General features: G+C 41.1%; 1 non-coding gene across 1 annotated transcript; it reads left to right on the forward strand.

The window, feature by feature from the left end:
* Nucleotides 1-5412: 5412 nt before the first annotated feature.
* On the forward strand, nucleotides 5413-5541 carry LOC130705570 (small nucleolar RNA SNORA42/SNORA80 family). The gene has a single exon (XR_009005853.1). It is a non-coding gene; the product is annotated as a small nucleolar RNA SNORA42/SNORA80 family (small nucleolar RNA).
* The last annotated feature ends 15844 nt before the right edge of the window (nucleotides 5542-21385 follow it).

Raw genomic sequence — 21385 nt, forward strand, 5'->3', positions numbered from 1 at the left:
CTCTTTAAGATAAAAATATTTCCTGTGCTATAGAATAAAGTGCTCGGGATAGTTTGAGACAATGCTGCTCTTTCAAAAAAAAATATAGGAAATGATTTAAGCGCATTTTCTGACATAATTCTGCAGGAGGCTGTGCTTGTAAACTGGATAGGGCTCCTGGGGACCAACCCTGGCTTGTTTTGAGAACTCAGAGGTGTATTAGATGCATGCTCCCGACGTTCTGTTCCCAGCGTCATTCTCCAGTGCTTCATAGTTTTAAAAGGATGGCAGGTTTCCTTTTGTACTTTGTCTGGGCCATTCAACGTGACCGTGGCATTGCACAGTGTTTCAGAGCATGGAAATGAACCATGCGGGCAGATGGGCGTGTCCTCTCTTCCTGGGTACGGATGAATGGCTGGCATATCCCCTGGCCACCACAGACATGCAGAGACGCTGCTGGAAAAACCAACGGTGAGGAGGCTGTGCTTTTCTTTGACACAAACTGTTTCTTCCTTAACGTACATGTAGAAGCCAAATAGTTTACAGTAAACACCTACAGCGTAAGCCTCATAAACTATTGCACGAGGCCATTATCGCATCACCCAATAAGAATTGTTCATTTTCTTGTTCAGGAAGTATGACTTATAATGGTTTTGCCTCCAGAAATGAATTTTTCCAAATGGATCTACCATTTTCCCCCCAAATAACTTCAAAATATTTTAGCTCCCTGCCTAGCTTTTCCCTTGCTCTCATGGGGACCATAATATCCTTAAAATAGCCCTCTGCTTTCTACTGATGGAGATCTTCAAACTTGCATACCTCCAGCCAAGAGATTGCAGAGTCAGGATTGCCAGCTGACATGATTGAAACCAAGTGACGTTGTGGAAAAAATGATGAGAAACTATATTATTTCATTCGTGCTATAGTATATCTTTTCAATTCAATTTTAGAAAATATCAGTATTTTCATATTTTTTTTCAGAGGATAAAAGAAATACATTAAGAAATACAAACTTTCAGTTACAAAATACATGAGTCCGAGGTACAAAATGGAGAGTGTGGGGAATAGAGTCAATAATTATGTAACAGCTTCGTATAGGGGCAAATGGTAACTAGACTTATCATGGGGATCATTTTGAAATTTATTGAAATATGGAAATCACAGGGTTGTGTACCAGGAAGTAAGTAGTGTTGTAGGTCAATTATACTTCAAAAACGTTTGTTTTGCAGAGCAAGGATTCAAGCACGTGTCTGCAGGATCGCAGTCTTTTAACTTTTCACGAGGGGACTCAGGTCTCTCCCTCACGGAGTGCATACACGAGCCACGCCTGCATAAGGCACATTGCACGTGGTGTCTGATTTCACCTTCAGAATACACTAGGAGGTAAACATCACTGTTTCCCAGTTCTAGACGAGAAAACTGAGACTTGAAGGGATTAAATCATGAACTCAGGATCCTTTGATTAGTAACGGCCCCCAGTGGGTTGGTGTCCTGTACCATGCTTTCCCCATTAAACTCACCTCAGCCAGTCACTGTTCGGGAGTGTAGTTTGCCTACAAAAGGAAGACAACCCTGCCTGCTCCTTGTACCTAATATGATGTTTCTATCTTATTAATACCGAGTAGAGTGCTTAGCAGAATATGGTCCCAATGAGAGTCTGTTGAATGAATGAATGGGTAGTGTATGTGAATTTGCTTTGTGCACCATGAAGGAGGCTCACGTGTGCTGTTACTATACAAGTTAAGACAAAAGGAAAAAGGAAACGAAGTTCAGGGCTGTATTGGCAGGATGGGGTAGGGGGGTGGAGAGAAGAAAAAGAGTAAGTCATGCTTGCGGAGGGAGTTTTCTGGTATAATAGGAGTTAACATCGTTATTGAAGAGTTGTAAAAAGAAATTTTAAAAAGAGTGCAATAAACATGATCACGTCAGCAGAAAAAAAATCCCAAATCCATTAAGGGGAAATGGTTTGATTTTGAAAATCAATAAAGAGAAAATGGACCAATCTTTTAACCATAGAGGCACATATTTATTTACTTTTAATTTACTCCCTTTTTAATTTTCCCATTACCTATTCTTGAATACCAAAACACTAGTCTAGATTTCCTAACTTGCCGCACATTTATCCCAACAAGACACTTCTACAATCCCGTGCTTGCTTACCCTCAGCTCAGCTTGTGTTCCCACAGATGTCACTCAGTTATATTCAAGCCTTTGTACCTTTCTTTCCCAAATGTTTTCTTTGGCCATCTCCAAGGACTTCCAGAAAGTTCTCCTATTCAATCCAATCTTTCTTTTGCCAGTTTGTTTGCAAATTGCATTCAAATACTAGGTAACTTCTAAAATGCAATTTCACTTAATTTAATTGTTACCTTGCTGTTTCAAAAGTAGCTGTTTACGTTTCTGTGACTGATCTCTGAGGCATACCGACTTCCATCAGCTCTCCTGTGCCTCTGGCAGCGTAGATGCTCAATTACAGCATTGCATCCTGGCAGCCTTGAGACAAGGACAAGAAAGTACTAGAACTGGCTTACTGCAGGCTCCTCGTTCTGTGCTGTCCCTGAATTGAAGATGAGGGGAGACAGAGGAAGCTCCGGATGTGATGGCGGCTGCAGAGCAGAAAATGGCTGCAAAAATCAAAGACTTGAGGCTGTCATGTCCTGATTCCTAGGTCTAGAAGACTCATGGAAGACTGATCAGGGTGAAGTCTAGCCACTCGTTTACTTTATTTCAAATCTGTGTATTTTAGGACTAGCCTTCTTCCCCGTAAACTCTCTCCTTCCTTTTGCTGTGGGAAGAAAGAATATAATATCTAGATAAGCAAGAGCAGATTTGTCTTGCCATCCCGGTAGAATGAAGATATGGATTGTATTCTAACCCTGTAAAGTGACTGGGTTTTATTTTTAGCTCGACCTTTAACCTACAAGTGGCACCATCAAGCTCACCATATATTGTAATAAAAATCTTTTTTTGTTGATTAATAATATATGTTTTCTTTTACAAGGTCATAAAATGACTGCTAGCTTAACATTATACAGTTCTGCATCCTAAATATATTAAATCTTTAACATAAATCATAAGAATTTTCACATGTAGCATTCTTTCCCTGCTAAAGGGGAGAAAATACCAGACCCATATTATCTGTAGACACACAAACATATTTTTGGCTCTTCTTAGACAAACACTCTGATTTCTCATATGTGTGGATGTACATAGATCTGGAAAATGAATTTGCTTTCCCCTTTTTTTTAATCCTGTAAAATCAAAGGACAATTCATTGCCATTGTTGCTAATTTTCCTGGTAGGTTTTGTAATCCTGGAAAAAAATGTTTATAAATTAGTGACTTCTCTTCAGTGCGTTTTTAATGCATTTGTCGACACATTGATTACGTTTCCAGAATTCTCTCATATTATTAAATATCTGTTCAGATGGTCACTACTACAGAGAGACTGTTCATCCGGAATGTTAACTGGTCTGGTATCTGATTTAGGATCGCTCTGAGGCAGCCCAGACAGAAATGGGTTGAACAATCAGATGCAACTGCTGGTTTTCATTGATGTGGTTGAAAGCATGAAGGAATGGTCATTCATAGTACAGAAAGTACTGTCACGGTTCAATAAGTTTTATTGTTTCAAGAGGATGATCCCATGCATTTTCTTGTCCTTTACAACCAGTTTCAATGCTATATTTAAGAAAAAAAAATGTCTAATTGTTGGAGATATAAGAACTACTAGTGTTGCATTGTATTTGATGGCAGTGGTAGTAGCAGCTTGTTAATTTCTCTTTTTTCTGAATCTTCAGGTACAAACAAGTCTGATGACGCTCCTTCCTGAGAGTTCTTAAATGTCCTGAGAAATGTGGCTTCGGGAAAGGGCCGCTTATGTATGAGTTTGAATTCTGAGGCTACCCCTAAATCTGTGAATCTGACCAAATCATTTAATCTCTGTAAGTCTTTGTTTTTATCTGTGAAATGTGGATAAAAATATCTGTTTCATGTGGTTGTAAAATACCTAACAGTACCTTCATGTAACCATTCAACCTATATTCATTCCCCTTTATCTTCTAAAACACGTCCCTGTGAGTTGTGAGAGATGCTGCATCCCTCGCTCAAGTGGTCTAACATTCCTTCTGTATGTTTATCATAGGTTGGGAGGCTTCTCTATGAGTCAAGCCCAAGGCCATGCACATCACATAATTCCTTAAGTGTGTAAACTCTGCAGCTATCTGCTAGGGTTCCCATTCTGTTGCCCTCACTAGCTGTGTGACCTCCGAAGATGCTGAATCTTTCTGTGCCTCTGTTGCCTTATCCAGGAATGAATTTATTAACAGAACCTACCTTATGGGTTGTTGAGGGAATTAAAGAGTTAAGACATGTAAAATATTTAAATCAGTGCCTCACACATTTTTAATTCAAGAAATAGTTAGTTGCTATGATCAATCTAATTCATTTAAGTGTTTAAAATTCCTAATCATTGCAGCAATTACATGGACAGTTTTTATGGTGTATGTGTGTTTTAGATGATACAAATATCTTCAGACAGATCATCTCATGTAAGCCTCCCCGAGACTGTGTGAAATAATCATTACCACCCCCTTTTTACAGGGGATGGAAACTGAAGTTCAGTTGGAGAAAGTTTAAGTAGGTTCAGAAAGTTGAAGTACTGTAGTCCCCCCACGGACTAGTAAAAAGCCAGTGATGGAACTGTAGGTTAGCAGAAATTTTTCTGATTCCAGATCCCATGTACCCTACTCTGTGAAAAAAATGCAGCAAAAATTGACTTCTAGTATGGCAGGTTGTATATAAAAATCTCAGAACACATTACTGGGCAAGAACATTTTAAAAAAAGCAGATTAAGGACTTTGCTGCTGGCAGGTTTCTGTCAGTGTAGGGACAACTGCTTCTTTCCTAGAAAAAAGCAGCGACAGGCAGCTACACGAGACCAGTGGGTACAGGAGTTCTCTTTGTCTAGTGGCAATAAGACACTTATTGTCTAGTGGCTTGAGATGTCATTATGTGTAAAAGGCTCAAGAGAGAATTTTCTGTATTGTGTTGGGACAAAGCAAGGGAGTCAGACTCAGGGAATCGGATACCACTGTTAACAGTGTTTATGTATTTGGGGGGAGGGGAGAGAGGACAAATTGAGTTCAGAGGGCTCATCATAGGGAGAACAGCTTCCAAATGAGATACTGGGCCATCGTGCCTAATTTTGGAGGGTTGAATTGTCAGAGAAGGCAAAGATTTAATACACAGGATACAGAAAAGGCTAACTATAAAGAAAAAGAGCCAGACTGGTTTACATTGAAATTTAAAACTTCAGTTTATTAAAACATGTAACTAAGAGTGTACAAAGACAAGCCAAGGACTGTGAAAAGATATTTGCAATGTATCTATCTGACCAAGGAGTCATTCATATCCTTGGGTTTTTATTATAAAAACAAATAAGAATTATGGCAGGCCCGTCCCCCTGGGCCTCTCATAGTGTCCCATGCCAGAGCAAACTGGCCCTGAACCATTGCCTGGCCTCTGCCCGTAGGCTGCAGGCACTGAAGCAGGTTGCACAGTGGAAAAAAAAAAAGAAAAAAAAAAAAAAAAAAAAAAAGAAAAAAAAACAAATAAGAAAAAGGCAGAGAATCCAATAGAAAAATAGGCAAATGACTTGAACGGTATTTAACAAAAGAAGATTTCCAAAGTTCCAATATGCATATGAGAAGGCCATCATCTTTATTAGCCATCAGGGAAATGCAAACTATAATTCAATGCCACTAGGCACCAACCACATGACTACACAACTGATGGGTGTGTAAATTGACACAACTACTTTGGAAAAGTGTTTGGCAGTAGTTTTAAAAGATGAACATGCCACATCTTATGACCTAGCAGTTTCGCTCCTAGGTAGATGCCTACTGTTCAGGTATATATGTATATCTGTGAACAAAAACACATGTATAAGAATTTCCATAGCAGCATTTTTTGTAATAGCCCTAGACTGAAACATCACAAATGCCCATAACAGTAGAACAGATAAATTAATTGTGCTATATTCTTACAATGGAATAGAGCAAGGAGAATAAATGAACAAATACAACAAAATGATTTTCACGTACATAGTGTTAGGTTTAAAGAACCAGACACATAGGAATATACACAACAAATACCATAAATTTTTCATTGCAGCAAAATTTACCTTTGATGATAGAAGTGAAGATAGTGGTTACCCTTGCTAGAACGGGACTTGAGGGATTTACTAGGACGCTAGTGATGTTTTCCTTCTTGATGTGGTGTTGGTTACAGGGTGGATTCCCCTTGTGAAAATGTATCAGGCTCTTCATTTGGAATTTGTGCACTTTTCTGTTGCATGTTCCATTTCAGTATAAAATTAAGAACTAGATTGGGTTCTGGAGAATCTTAGGTATCAGCAAGTTTCCAGTCTTTTCTGAAATACTGTATGGATTTTTATCTACCCCGCCTCAGAGGAGTTCTGTGAGACGTCAAATGCAGAAAACATATTTTATTTTGAAAGGAAAGGGAGACTGAGACCGTAGGCAGTAAGAGCTTCTGTGGAACAGAAAGGGTAGCAACCAGTTTGGACAGGGGTCTATGGCAGCTCTGGATTTAGGGAAACACTGATTTTTCACTCCCCAGAGCCAGCTGGAAGGATGAGGAGAGTTGACTCTGGAAGCCTGAGCTCAACATTGCACAACTGCCAAAAAGCCTCCACCAGGAGCTTTCTGACCTGATTCATGCTGCTTTCCAAGCTGTTGGGCCGCTGTCCTGGCATCACCCTCTTCCTATCTGGATGGTCTGAGACACACTGTTCATGCTTGTTTCTGCTGATCTTTCCAGACTAAGTATATCAGAACTGAACACACTTTGGGCAGCTTTCTCATGGTTCACGTGAGAAACCCTCGCTCATGGAGGAAATTCCACGGGAGCCTTTAGTGAAGCCGTTGTGATGTAGAAGACATTTACGGTTCAGTTCCTTCCTGATGCTCTTTCTTCTGCCTCGTCCTTTTGTTATATTTAAATTAACTTAAAACATTATTCTGCTAAAATAATTATTTTAATCATGCCAAAGTTATTTAATAGAGTACTTTCGAGCAATTGGGACCCCACTAATGCCCCTCTTTTCTGTGACAAGGACAGTTCTGCCCAGGCCACATCACCATCGCCCGCTGCCACCCTGATGCAGTAAAGGACAAAGTGATGGAAGTGGAAGGTAGTGGCACACCTAGGGTGTGGACCACTTTTAACACCTCTCCTCTCTATAGGAAAATTATTTTCAGTAATAATATTGAAGTGACACAAATAATAATGGTGGCCGAAAAGAAATGTAGACAATAAACATTTTATTTTGTTGAATCTCCTAATCATGTCCATAAAAACAACAATATTAAGTAAAATATAACAAAACCAAAAAGTCTGTAAAAGGTCCAATTTAGGTAACCATCAAAAATATTACACTTTATTTTCTTGATTCATTGTTTAATGACTAAAAACAAATTTCTAATTTAAAGATATTATTCAAATTCAGCAAAATTTTTCACGCATAAACTAAAATTTGCACTTACCAAGTAAAAACATGCCTTTCACTGTTTTAAATTTAGATATAAATGAAATCTACAACTGTCAGTTTTTATGGGATGGCAGGATTGAAGTAACTCAAGTTCTGTTTCTTTTTCTTTTTTTCACAGTCCCTGTGCTATCATTGTTTATTTAGAATGTATTTGATGTCATATGTTACATCTTCATGTTTATCCCTCTGTCGATTACTGTAGTCATGCCTGACTTTATAATTCTTTATCTTTTTATCTTTTAAGCAGCATACACCACCCCAAACCCATGCCACTTTGACATAAGGATTATTTTGAGCTGAAAGCAATTGAGAAGCAGGTACAAGAAGTTTTCTGTCCTCACCCCACCACCATATGCCTAAAAAGTAGGACATATATTTGCAAAAGTGTCCTCCTTTCCCTCTCTACCGTGAAGAACAGAAATTGATCACTGGAGAAAATTCTAGACCCTTATTAGCCCAGAGGTGGCACCAGAGAAATCTGCATAACAATTTTTGCTTAAACCAGCCTTTATCCACAATTAATTTCTCCATATTTGCCTGTGCAGTATTTGCCACCCCTAGAAGCTCAAAATCCTTTTCTTTTGTCACTGCTCTGAAAATTTATTGTTCTTTTGTTGATGTGCTGTATAAGCCCAAGTTCTAACCACCCCTTTGAATTACTCATGGCTGAGTGCTCCCATGTGTGTGTGCTAAGCATGGAAACAAACTTCTGTCTTTGTTCTCTCGTTAATCTGCCTTTGTGTTAGTCTAATTCACAGGGTCCAAGATGGAGAGCCCAAGATAGGTAGAGGAACAGGATTTTTCTCCTCTTCTATAGACAGGACCACAAGGAAGTATAGCCAATGGACGAATATAGTCTGTGAAACTACAGATAAAGGAGGAAACTTCCCTCAAACTATGCTGTTCAAACATCGTAGCTCCACAAACTGCCCTGCCTGACCCCACAGCCCGCTCCAAGTATCAGGAAATTGGGGGGCTCTGTATGCCCATCCGTTAGACCAGGGATCCCCAACCCCCGGGCCCAGGACCGGTACCAGATCCGCGGCCTGTTAGGAACTGGGCCGCACAGCAGGAGGTGAGCAGCAGGCGAGTGAGTGAAGCTTCATCTGCCGCTCTCCATCACTCCCCATCGCCCCCCATCGCTCCCCATTGCCTGCATTACCGCCTGAGCCATCTCCCCCCACCCCACCCCCGTCCGTGAAAAAACTGTCTTCCACGAAACCGGTCTCTGGTGCCCAAAAGGTTGGGGACCCGCCGCCTCAGACAGTCTCCGTGCTGAGCCATTCCTGTGGGCCTCCTGGCAAACCTGATTTCATCTGGATTCCGCTGTGTCTTGCTAGTGACCTAAGGATATTCTCTCTCATGGTCATCTTTACCTTGGCCTTTGGGCTTTAAGTTCCACCACCATCTCGGCTTTCTGAGGCAATCGTTCTAATGTCATCAGCACCTGGGTACCACAAGGTAAACACTCCACCCACTTTGACCAAGATGGGATCTAATTACTCCCACTCTCTTGAGAGGCAAGAGTAGAAACCAGGCACCTTCCTCCTCCCCTCTCTCCAGGGTTAAATCCACATCATTGAGAAATCTACACACTCACATGAAGAGTATTCAACGTGGCCTTCTCTGAATGGCTGGTTCTTCTTTCCTAGGGGTCTCTAGACCTGCTGAGCTGGTCTTACAGTGAGCTGTGGGTCACCTCCTCTCTTCTCCTGCTCACTTCGTCTACACCCCTCCTCTCCCTTCATCTTCTCGTTTCTAGCTTCTATGTCTCATATTTTGTATCATATGCTTTATCTAGTGCAATGGCCTTTTCTGCCTTCAGAGTCCTAGTCATTGTAGAGAACTTGTGGTTTTTGATTATATACTTGATTGAATTACAGTTTTTAAGTACTGAGTTTTTACAATTAAATTTCTATAGAAGGCATGTTTCCCTCCAACAGACTCTGCAAAATGCTGGCTGTCCTACTAGTTTATGAACATGTCTTCAAAGTTCTTGAACTTTCTGTCTCCTGCTTCACTCTGAATTCCCTGTTATTTGACACACTGAATTCTCTTTGCCTAACCAGCTTTCTTGGTGAGCTATAGGGACCTTTTAGAGCAGTTTTGGTGGGAAGAACCACTTACTACTTGGAGTGTGAGCTAGAATTCAGTGCCCTCAGGGGCAGGCTCACGGCTCCTTCCGTATAAGGGTGTTGGTCTCCTCCTGACAGCAGCAACCCAGGAGCACAGGTGCATCATTACTTCAAGGTCAGTGTCGTACAGACTGTTCTTTCATATCCGTTATCTCATTGTGGCCCAAATTATCTTATCTCCTAAGAGATGTTCTGAAAGTAAAAATGGTACTAAGACAAAAGAAAAATCTAGGAGGCCCACAGACTAAATTCTGGTCTTCAAGATTTGCAGTAACACTAAATGCTCTGAGAAACCTTAAGGTAACACATTTTTCTGATTTTATTCAGTTCAATATCTTCCAAACTTAGCTGATCATGGATCATCTTCTCTCCATGTAACACTTATTAGGTCAGCAGTAATTAGGTTACACAGAACACCCTTTGAGAAATGTTATGTTATCTTATTATTATATTCATTTTACAGACAAATTGACACATAGCTGCTAAGTGGTGTGTAAGAGGTCAGCCCAGGGCTATGTGACCCTGTGACCCCTGCTCACTCCTCTGGGACTAGGACACAAGTGTTGGGGTTTTTAAAAAGACCAATGAGAAAGAGAAAAAAATTAAGGAGCATATATATCATTTAGCTTTGCTCTGATAACCTAGGCCAAAATAATCCCGCGATTGCAATAATATTTATCTCTCATTCACACAACCTGTCCACAGGTGCAGGTTGGCTGTCAGGGTTTCGTTCTAATTTCTTCTCATTCTGGGATCTAGACAAGCTGTTCTTATGGCAAAGGGAAAATAGCAGGTGGAAATCCTCTAAAGATTTGCCTTCTTACTTATATTATTGTAGGTCATATTTCCTTGGCCAAAGCATGTCACGTAACCACACACATTTCTGGTATTGGTTTTGTATTTGTCTGCTTTGCAACCAGCTGCAGTAACAAGTAACCTCCAAATCTCACTCATGTTGCACATGAGTTGTTATGAGTTGCGGGCAGTGCCTCTTCTCCACGTGTCTCCTCACTTTGTGATACAAGTTGAGCGAGAGGCCATTCTCATGGCAGAGGGAAAAGAACAGGTAGCTGGGAGAAACTCCTGATGCCTCTTTACCAAAGTGTATATTATGGACAAGCCCAACAGCAGTGGGAAAGGGTGTTTTTGCTTTCCACATGGAGGAGGTATTGCCAGCTACATGCGAACAGGTGGAGATATGCAATCCTCTTACAGGCAATAGAGAGAGTGAGTGATTGGGACCAAAAATTAGTTGGGAATGATTTCAGTTGAAAATAGCAGAATATCCAACTAACAGCCCCTTATACTGATAAGGGGTTATTTTTCTCATATAAAAGGAAATCTAGAGGCAAATGGTTGCTAGTGTTAGATTTTAGTGTTAGATTTCTCACCAATACCATAAAGACTCAAATTCTTTTTTTTCCTATCTTTCTGTTAGACTATCTTTAAATGTGTTAGGCATTCATATATATGCACATTGTCTTTTAATCAGAAGGCTGCACAGTTCTAAGAATTACATGCATATTGAAGAGAGGAAGAAAGAAAAATGGATGGTACAATCCCATCAATTTCTTCCATCAAGAAACCAAACACTTTTCAAGAAGCCCCTCCATCCCTCACAGCAAAGACATTTGGTTTCATCTCATTGTGTAGCACTTGGCCGCCCTGATTTGCAAGGGAGGCTAGAAAGTAAGTATGTAATTTCCACAAACTCTAATGAAGACAGGCAAACGAGAGAGGGGCTTGAGTATCAGTTGAGTTAGCTAATCAACATTGCCTTCCTCGGAAAATTATTGGAAAGGATGGATATTTGAATCTGAACTTCTGTCCTTGTTCACAACTGGGAAGAAAAGGAAAATTTACATACTTCGTTGGTCTAGTTGATTAGGTTTTCATTTGTTATGCACGTAATTTTGTCAATAATAGTATTAAGTCTCTCAAACAATCTAGTCTCAGAATTTAACTAGATATATTTTGTTATTAAGGGTATTGTTGTTTACCTAGTACACTACGTGTGTAACTCACATCTTCCCTAAGAGAGAAAAATGAAGCACAGTGATGAAATCACATAAAAGGATAGACTTTAGGAGGGAAAAAACCTTTTATTTTCATTTGACTTGCTTATATTTGTAAATGCTTCATAATTCTTTCAAGAGGTCTCTTTTATGTTACTAAAACAGAAAATAATTGTGTGGCCTAATGTGTTACATAGAAGTTGGGATTCACTTCCAAGGGTAGAAACACGTTCTTGTTTCCTGAGAGGGAAGTGTTCTTAATGTCTCTCCCCTGTTAAAATTGTGAGCTGCGAAAAGGAGTCTGACTGACTTGTGATAGTGGACTCTTTTAGAAAAGCCTCATGAAAAAAAGATGTTTCTATAGCAAAAACTTAGTGTCTGTTTCCCATGGATTCAGAATAACTATGGGTTCTGGAAGACATAGAAAGAAGGGACATTTCCTCTACCTGCTCCTGCTCGAGAAGTCACCTAGGCCTGTGATTGGTCGTTAAGACTGGAAGGTCTTTACTGTGTTCAGAGGCAGTAGCTACTGTCATCTGGAAGGAAGTCAGTCAAGAAGAGGGTATTCGTTTGCCAGTGTCGCTTTAACAATGTGCCACAGCCTGGGTGCCTTAAATAACAGGACTTTATTTCCTCAGAGCTCTGAAGACTGAAATTCTGCGCTGTAAGTGTGGCCGGGGTTGGTTTCTCCCAAGGCCTCAGCCCGTGGCTTTTAGACGTCCACCTTCTTGCTGTGTCCACACGTGGTCTTCCCTCTGTGCACGTCTGTGTCTTAATCTCTTCTTATGAGGACATCAGTCATATTTGATTAGGGCCCACCCTAATGATCTCATTTTACCGTAATTACCTTCTTAAAGGTTCAGTCTCCAAACACAGTGACAAATGGGGTACTGGGGGTTAGGGCTTCAACACATGTCACCATTCGGCCCATAGCAGAGAGGCACACGTGAGCATATTTTCAGGAGGTGTTCATTTCTCTGTAGAACAGTATCCCATATCCAAAATCAGTTACTTCTTCTATTGCTTTTCCCTTCTCTTCTGCTGCCTTTGTGCCTCTCCTTTGATGGCAGACACACATCACAGAAAGCAGCAGTAGTGTCTGCTAGACCACCATGTTACACACACACACACACACACACACACACACACACACATGCAGTTTGTCCACCTGTCCTGTCTGAGTGTTGGCATCAGTTACCCAAGGACCCAGGCCAGAAACACCTCCTGTTACCATCGCTGTCGACTCAGTGATAAACTCTCATTCCTCAGTCAGGCCAAGGCTGGTTATCTGACTCCAGAGAAGAAGACCCATATGATTTCACAAGAAACTTGTTATTCACGGTTTTGTTTATTTATTGACTTTCCTGATCGAGGACTTAAGAGTAGCCAAATCACATCAAATTTAATTTTCTCAGCATCATCACAAGTTTGGAACTTGGATAGAAAATTCCTACTTTACTTCATCAACAAAGAAGGTGAGGGTGAATCCAAACACGTGGAACTTTGTGAATTTTCAATGTGACAATATTCATATCTATTTTACTAAGAAACAGGAAATCCATGTGAGTGATGTAATCACTGGAACACGGGTCCACAGGCAGCTTCTCATATTCTCTTTCTGCTTTGTCACCACGACACTGGTACCTTTACTTCTTCACTGGGATGGAAATCAGGTTACCAGAAAGCTCTCAGGAGGAGCTTAAATTCTGTCTCGTTTAACAAAGGTGCCTTGGAGACTCTCCAGGCTTGGTTTATTTATATGGAGAGATGAAAGGGTCTAGAAAGTAGCAGTCTCAACTTTGAAGGGACACGAAGTCCGTTCCACTCCGCTGACATGAACCCCTGCCTCCCCTGAGTGGCGGGATCACCCAGAGAGCTGGGAGAATCAGCGTCAGGCAGAAAGCCTGCTGAGCACCAGAAGAGCCGACCTCCCCATTCCAGCTCCAAGCCGGCCGGCTCCTCTGTTTATTTTTGCGCTGCAGCGGCTGGTGACTGTGGCCTGGAACTGACACAGCATCGTGGCGGCCGCCCGCGCATGGACTTTCAGAGACATGCAGATGTGAAGGCAGTCGGCACAGAGCTAGGTGTTTCAGCTCTTTCTGGTACCTGTCTTTTGTCTGTCTCCTTTTGGTAATCACTGCTGCTGTGACCTGAATATGTCCTCATGCCAAGTGCGAACTCGACCAGTGGCTGAAAAAGTTGACAGATTTATGTGAACTTGAAATGCTTCTTTTACAGTCAAATATACAGGGCTCTGGAGTACAGACGGGCCAAGCTGTGCAGAGCTTAACAACCCAGGGGTCTTACTAACCATGGAAGCAAAATCATCAGAGGGGCCCTTTGTTTCAGCTATTTCTGGCTTACTTCCAATGTTTTGAGAGACAGGCAAGGGTTGCCCATAATTTCATGCCCAGGCCTGACTTATTTAGAGGAATGGGCTCTGGGGCTGGGGAGAGAAGATCCAGGAGGGGTGGGTGCGGAGGTTTGTGTCACAGGGGGCTGGGGTACTTGTCGTGGGTGAGAAGGAGTGGGGAATTGACCCTGCAAATAATGGGACAAAATTGAACCCTTACCTGAAAGGGCTGCTCACCTATTTTTTAAAAAAGCAAAAAGATATTTAAGTATTTTAAGATTTGAAACACAACTTTCTAAAAGTTTTATATAATAAAGCACAGGTTTATACTTGGACACTAAAATTAGTTCTATGATTTTAGGCAAGTAAGGCAAAACAAAAAAAAACAAAAAACCGAGAACAAAACAAAACAAAACGAAAAAACAAAACTCAAAACCAAACAGAAACAACATGCTAAACACATTAATTAAAATGGTTTTAATTTTTGATTTTAAAAAGCATACATGTATATGTGCTGACTACTTTCCTGGAACAAAGTATTTCAAAAATTTTGACTAGGTCTATTTTAAAAGATCCTTAAACAAATTCTAACAAGAAAAATACAAACATGTTTGGTTGGACATTAGCACCTACTCTTTGTATAGGGCAAAAACACAATATTGAATTAAACGATAATAAAGGAAACCCTAGAGGGGCGTGTTAGTAGAGAATAAATTGTTTTCTCATAATTTAGTTTAAATGTAGGGCAAGCACCTAGAAAGTTCTAATAATAATGTGACTTCTGAATCTTTGAATGGATTCTGAATTTTAGTCATTTCACAATTCAGTCTTCTAATACCGGTGAAAAACTTTTAGAGACCACAGTGAAGGAACAGTTTGGCCACTAGTCATAAAAGAAGAAGAGCTTCATTTGGCCCTGCACCTTTGAGGGGGACTTGGAACTTGTTCAGACGGCAGCTAGCCCTCAGCAGGGCAGGGGCAGTGGGGAACCCGAAGATAGAGCAAATGTGATTTTTTTTTTTTTTTCCCAAAAAGGGTTTTGGAATGTCAAGCTGTCATTCCAGTGATTGGCTTACCCACCAAAGTGTAGTCTATATCCTAAAACATGAGAACATGAGCTTAATCTAAACATTTAAAAAATAAGTTAAATAGCTTCCTGCCCCTTCCTTAAAATACATCAATAAGACTCTTGTATTTTAGATTTTAAAAATGCACCTCCAGGATTAGCTAGCTGCCAATTTTGAGTACACCTATTGAAAGCCAAATTTGTCTGACTAAATGCTTGTAAACGACTGCCAAATAAAATGGCTTTCATTTCAGTGTAATCTACCTCTTTCAAAAAAAGCTTTAAAAAAAATTCAACTAGTTCTTACTATCACTAACAGATTAAATAAATAAATAAAGCAAATAAATAAATAAAAGTTGTCACCACCAAGTCAGCTAATAATATTAGCTGCTACTTGCTAAGGCAAGAAACTATTAATTTCATTATTTTCATCATTATAACTTTCGTTTTTTAAGCTTAAAGAGAAATATCACTTTAGATCCTGTTTAAAAAACTGGGTTTATATAACTCACTCAAGGTGGGGAGTAAAAAAAAAAAAGGGAAACTGATTTCTTCTCTGAAGAAGGCTGGCAGATGGCTTGACACACGGTTTTTCTGCAGGAGCTGGGTGTCACTTGAATGAAATGAAAGCCATCCAGAGAATAGAGAGATGGATTAGAAATGCTCTCAATTTCTGCCCACATCCCAATTTCTGCTCAATTTCTGATCCAGGTAAGTCAAATGCCCACACTTTGACTTACCTGGATCTGCAGGTCTTTCGCGCTTCTCTCATTTTCAAGGACAGTTTCCCTCTGGTGCTCTAACCCCACCCTTTCCACTCCCTGTGTGTTCTTTTCCCTTCAATCATTACTGCTCTTCTTTATTTATAGCACCTCCTCCCTCCTGGATCTTCCTTCATGGTCTAAACATGATAGGTTTCTCCTACCACGAAAAATCCCCTCCTCCATTCTGTGCCTGCCTATTTCTCCCCTTCCTTTCCCAGCTGAGCTCCAAGGAAGCAACATCTAATCATCAGCTTTTCCTTCCCCACCTCACCCCCTGCCCCTAAGCGTCCCTCCCCTTGTCCACTGAGCCTTTCTGGAAAACATCACCGGGGATCCCGACAGCAAGCCCAAACATCTTACCCCTCGTTGCAGCATGTTATAGACAACTTGCTTCTCCTTGCAACTTTTTTTTTTTTACCCTCGGTGTGTTTTCTCTTTTGGTCCCGCGGTATGCGGGATCTTAGTTCCCACCCAGGGATTGAACCCACACCCCCTGCAGTGGAAGCGCGGAGTCTTAACCACAGGACCACCAGGGAAGGCCCTACCTTCGGTTTCTAAGGACCCAATCGTTCCTTCCTCCTTGTTCTCTGATCCTTCCTTCTGCCTTCCCCAGCGGCTGCTTTTCCTTAAGGAGTGATCCATGTCCCCCCTGGTTCTCTCTTTACAGATAAAGAGCAAAGACTTATAGAGATTAAATGATTTGGTCAGGTTCACAGCTTTAGGGGTAGCAACAAAATTCACACTGATACATAAGCAACCCTTTCCCTATGCCACGTTTCTCAGGACATTTAAGAACTCTCAGGAAGGAGCGTTGTCAGACTTGTTTGTACCTGAAGATTCAGAGAAAAGAGAAATTAACAAGCTGCTACTACCACCGCCATCAAATATTATGCTGCACGAGTAGTTCTTAATATATCTCTAACAGTTAGAACATTTTTTTGGCTTCTCGCCTGCAATCTCTCCCTGGCGGACTTCGCTGTGGCCTTTAGCTGGTAACATTATAACCTATGGAGCTCTTGCAAAGCATCCCCATCTGCTTAGCGGATGCGTCCCAGATCCAGCCAGCTTCACACTTCCCGGCTGAACTCTGCCCCTCAAGCTGCAGCTTTGCCTGCACTTCCTGCTTTGCTTTGTGGTCTCCCTGTCCAGCCACGTCCTCAATGAGGAACCCCTCGAAATCCATCACCTTAAGAGTGAGTGATGGGAGTAACACAGGTGAGAAGGGTGAGGAGCTCTGATGTGGACCTTTGGCAGTCAGAGTGGGAGTGGGAGAGAAAAATGGGTGAGATGTTGAGAAACTATGCTATCGGCCAGCTTCACAGAGGAGACAGTTGTCAGCGAGCCATACTGAACACGCCTTTACGCCATCACAACTGATCTCATTGTCTGAGCCAGAGGCTTGCTTGGCCCACATAAGAATTAAGGATGCAGGATTTGGAAGCAGGACCATTTCTCCGTGCTCTCTGCTTCACAAGCATGCCCAGGTTAGGTGTACCTGGGCTAATGGAGGTGGGAGACTTGGTATCTGGACCAAACTCTTTTTTGCACAGTCTAAATTACCTGATGTTTGCCAAGACTCTGGATTATGTTGAATCAAAAATTAAGAGTCTTTAAAACGATAGGCATGATAAAAATAACTGTCTCTTGGTTATGCATGGTCCTTATGAACTACCAAGTTTTTCAGTCCAGGACAGAGGCAATGAGAAAAAGGAATGTGATGTTAAAAGTGTAAAAAATTTGCCTTGAAATACTCTGTTTTCCAAAGCACAGTTTTCTGATTGAATTAGCCTTGCTAAGAGAGTTAATAACATGCCAATGTTTTAAAAAATGTATAATTGAGAACAAATAGCCTTTATAAAACACAGCATTTTAGCCACTAGAATCAAACTTCATGAGAACTTGGACTCTGTTCATTTTGTTGTGGCTGAATCTCCATGCCTGGAACAGCTCCTGGTACATCACGGGTACGGCATAAAAAGTTAGTTGTGGAGAGAAGTCTCCAATTACGTGTTCATATTCATATGAGTTGATGTTTAAATGTTTGTCTGCATGTTTGGTATATTTATTGCCTATGACATCACTTATGGGCAACAGTGAAGAATCTCAAGGAAAAGAAACTATAAAGCTATTTCTAAATTTGAGATAGAGCTGCAGTTCAGTTATTTCCATGCCCTGATTTTATTGTGGTTATTCAAACAATGTATAAATAAGGTCTTCAAATACTATATAAATTTAATAGTTTAAATTTCCATAAACATAATAGGTCTTCATTCCAATTAATCAAATGTAAATCATTTGGCACGTAATATAATTTACGATATTGAAACCACCTTTGTTGCTTCCAACCTTGCTGGTGATTCTTCAGATTCAGGAATATAGGATTGATAAACACAAAATCACTCTTTTCTGTAACAGCATGGTTATCACTATGATTGTTCATTAAGATTCAAAAGAAGATAAATAACAAAATGAATAGCTATTTATTTAAAACTGTCTGGAATAATTTTTTTAAAATTAATTCTATTAATTTTATTTTTGGCTGTGTTGGGTCTTCGTTGCTGTGCACAGGCTCTCTCCAGTTGCGGTGAGCAGGGGCCACTCCTCACCGTGGTGCGCACGCCTCTCATTGCAGTGGCCTCTCTTGCTGCAGACTAGATGTGCAGGCTTCAGTAGTTGTAGCACGTGGGCTCAGTAGTTGTGGCTCACGGGCTCAGTAGTTGTGGCTCGCGGGCTCTAGAGCGCAGGCTCAGTAGTTGTGGCACACGGGCTTAGTCGCTCCGTGGCATGTGGGATCCTCCCGGACGAGGGCCTGAACCCATGTGTCCCCTGCATTGGCAGGCGGACTCCCAACCACTGAGCCACCAGGGAAGCCCCTGTCTGGAATAAGTTTAAGGGCACTAAAAATGATACTGACTGCGGATAGTAATTATATGGATAACTATCTAGAACTATTCACATCCACGCATATTTGGCTATGATAGAAGATGGTCAAATTAACTTGACTTACATTTGTCTTTGGAAGACAGTGTTTGGAGTGGCCAGCTTTGAACTTGTTTCTGCCAGCATTTATAACTGCTGTCACTATTCCTAATAACTCTTTTATTGATAGCTTGCAACCTCTGCACTAGGGGCTAATTAGAGGATCGCCAGGTTCCTGATGGGGACAGACATCTGATTCCACTTTCAACATTGTTGCCTGGTTACGAAGCCAAGTTTTGGGTCCACTGCAATCTTTGGAAACAGCAGTTTCATCTTTGCACAAGAAAGGGGCAAGCACAGAAATGGAAATGATAGGAAGAAGTCACTCTAAATCAAAGTTTTCTAGAAATTATGTGTTCCTTAAAATTTTTTGGCTTTTATTTTCATTTTGAAACATGATGCCATATATATGGATATTCTTTCCATTCTAAACTCTCAGTGGGAAGAAACTTTCTATTTATAAAGTGTTTCAATGTGGTAAGGAAGAAATGAGGAAGCCAAATGATTGACTTTGTAAAATAGGTTAAGTAACTTATTTTTTCGAGTTTATATCCAACTAGAATCAGGCCACACAGGTAACCAATATTCATTAGAATCCCACTTAAAAATAAACACTGGGATAGATGCTGGCGTTACAGGGATTAATTAGACATGGTCTCCATCCTGAAGAGGCTTACAGTGTAGAGGGGCAGATAGACAGCTACGCTAGATGAAGCAGACTCAGCTGGTGTGATATTTTCCAGAAAGTCTCTGCTGACTCAGTTCTGCCCAGACCCCCTCCCACCACGTGTGTCCAGGGCACACTGTTGTCTTTCTATCATGTCATTGATCAGATCCACTCATTTCACTCAATGTATATTCCCTGAATGCCTCCTACACGTCAGGCTCTATTCCACACGCATAAATAAACATATGCATTTGCTATATATGTATATACATTTATATATTATATGTGAGATAGATAGTGGCATGTAAATAAGAATGTATGTTAAATAAATCTTTGCAAAATCAAGGGCATATTATATGTGCTGTTTTTGAGCTTTGAACATTGCTCAGTATTTCTCTTTACATTAAATATTCATTGACAATGCTCTTTTAATATAGATGCATCAGATTCCATCATTTGGAGAACAAACCTCAGTCTGTTTAGCCAATTCCTAATTATGGGTCATTTGGGTTTTAATTTTTTCCTGTTACAAATAATATGAAGGCTATTGCTTCTCTATGCAAACCTTTGATTGCATTTCTTTTTTTAAAAAATTTATTTACTTTATTTATTTATTTATTTATGGCTGTGTTGGGTCTTCGTTTCTGTGCGAGGGCTTTCTCTAGTTGCGGCAAGTGGGGGCCACTCTTCATCGCGGTGCACGGGCCTCTCACTATCGCGGCCTCTCTTGTTGCGGAGCACAGGCTCCAGACACGCAGGCTCAGCAGTTGTGGCTCACGGGCCCAGCCGCTTCGCGGCATGTGGGATCCTCCCAGACCAGGGCTCGAACCCGTGTCCCCTGCATTGGCAGGCAGACTCTCAACCACTGCACCACCAGGGAAGCCCTGATTGCATTTCTATCACAAGATTATAATTAGTAATCAACCTTCAAGTTAATCAGCCTTTGGAAGCAGATAAGTTCTCTTTGGCCTTTCAGTCAGAAGTTTTAACTGTGTTGTGTGATTTAATTTCACTTTTGTGTTTGACTAAGTTTAGATTTCTAGTTCTACACTTTATCAGTGTAATGGAATAATTCAGTCAAAAAGAACAAAGACTGTGCATTAGCTCCTCTTACAAATTCATACCTATCTGAACGTACATAGAGAAAACCTCCATCAAGGACTGGCTCAGAAAGTGAGGAGGGTTCTCAGAGGGCGTGGGGTTGGGGGAAGTCTGAGGTGGACACAGTGATGCCGGTGATGGTGTGACTGGTTACCCTAGTCTGCCTCCCAAGAACTAGTGTCACCAGTACTTCCAGCTTTCAAGGCTAAAGTCTGAATGATCTTCTCTCCCTTCAGCTGTCTTCACTGAGTCCTGCTAGAATGTCAGGAGAATGAGAGGTGCTAATTAGGGTGGAACTGTGTGCTCCCCAAAAAGATATGTTGAAGTCATACCCCCAGTAACTCTGGATGTGACCTCATGTGGAAATGGAGTCTTTACAGAGGTAATCAAGTTCAAATGAGGTCATTAGGTCGGGTCCTCATCCAGTATGTCTGGTGTCCTTATAAAAAGAAGACATTTGGATGCAGAGACATGTACAGAAGAAGACAACCACGCTGTGTGAACAGACCCAGGCAGGAGACAGCCAAGTGAAGACTGGAGTTATGCTGCCCAAGCAAGGGAGCGCCTGGGCCAGCAGAAGCTGGAGGGAGGAAGCTAGAAAGTGTCCTTCCTTGTAGGTTGCAGAATGAGCGCGGCTCTGCCAGCACCCTGATTTCAGACGTCTAGCCCCCAGAGCTGTGAGACAACCTATTTCTGTTTTTCATAAGCCACCTGTCTGTGGTATTTGCTATGGGAACCCTACGACACTAATACC

Source organism: Balaenoptera acutorostrata, chromosome 17 (genome assembly GCF_949987535.1).
Source record: "Balaenoptera acutorostrata chromosome 17, mBalAcu1.1, whole genome shotgun sequence".
In the NCBI taxonomy this organism is placed as follows: domain Eukaryota; kingdom Metazoa; phylum Chordata; class Mammalia; order Artiodactyla; family Balaenopteridae; genus Balaenoptera; species Balaenoptera acutorostrata.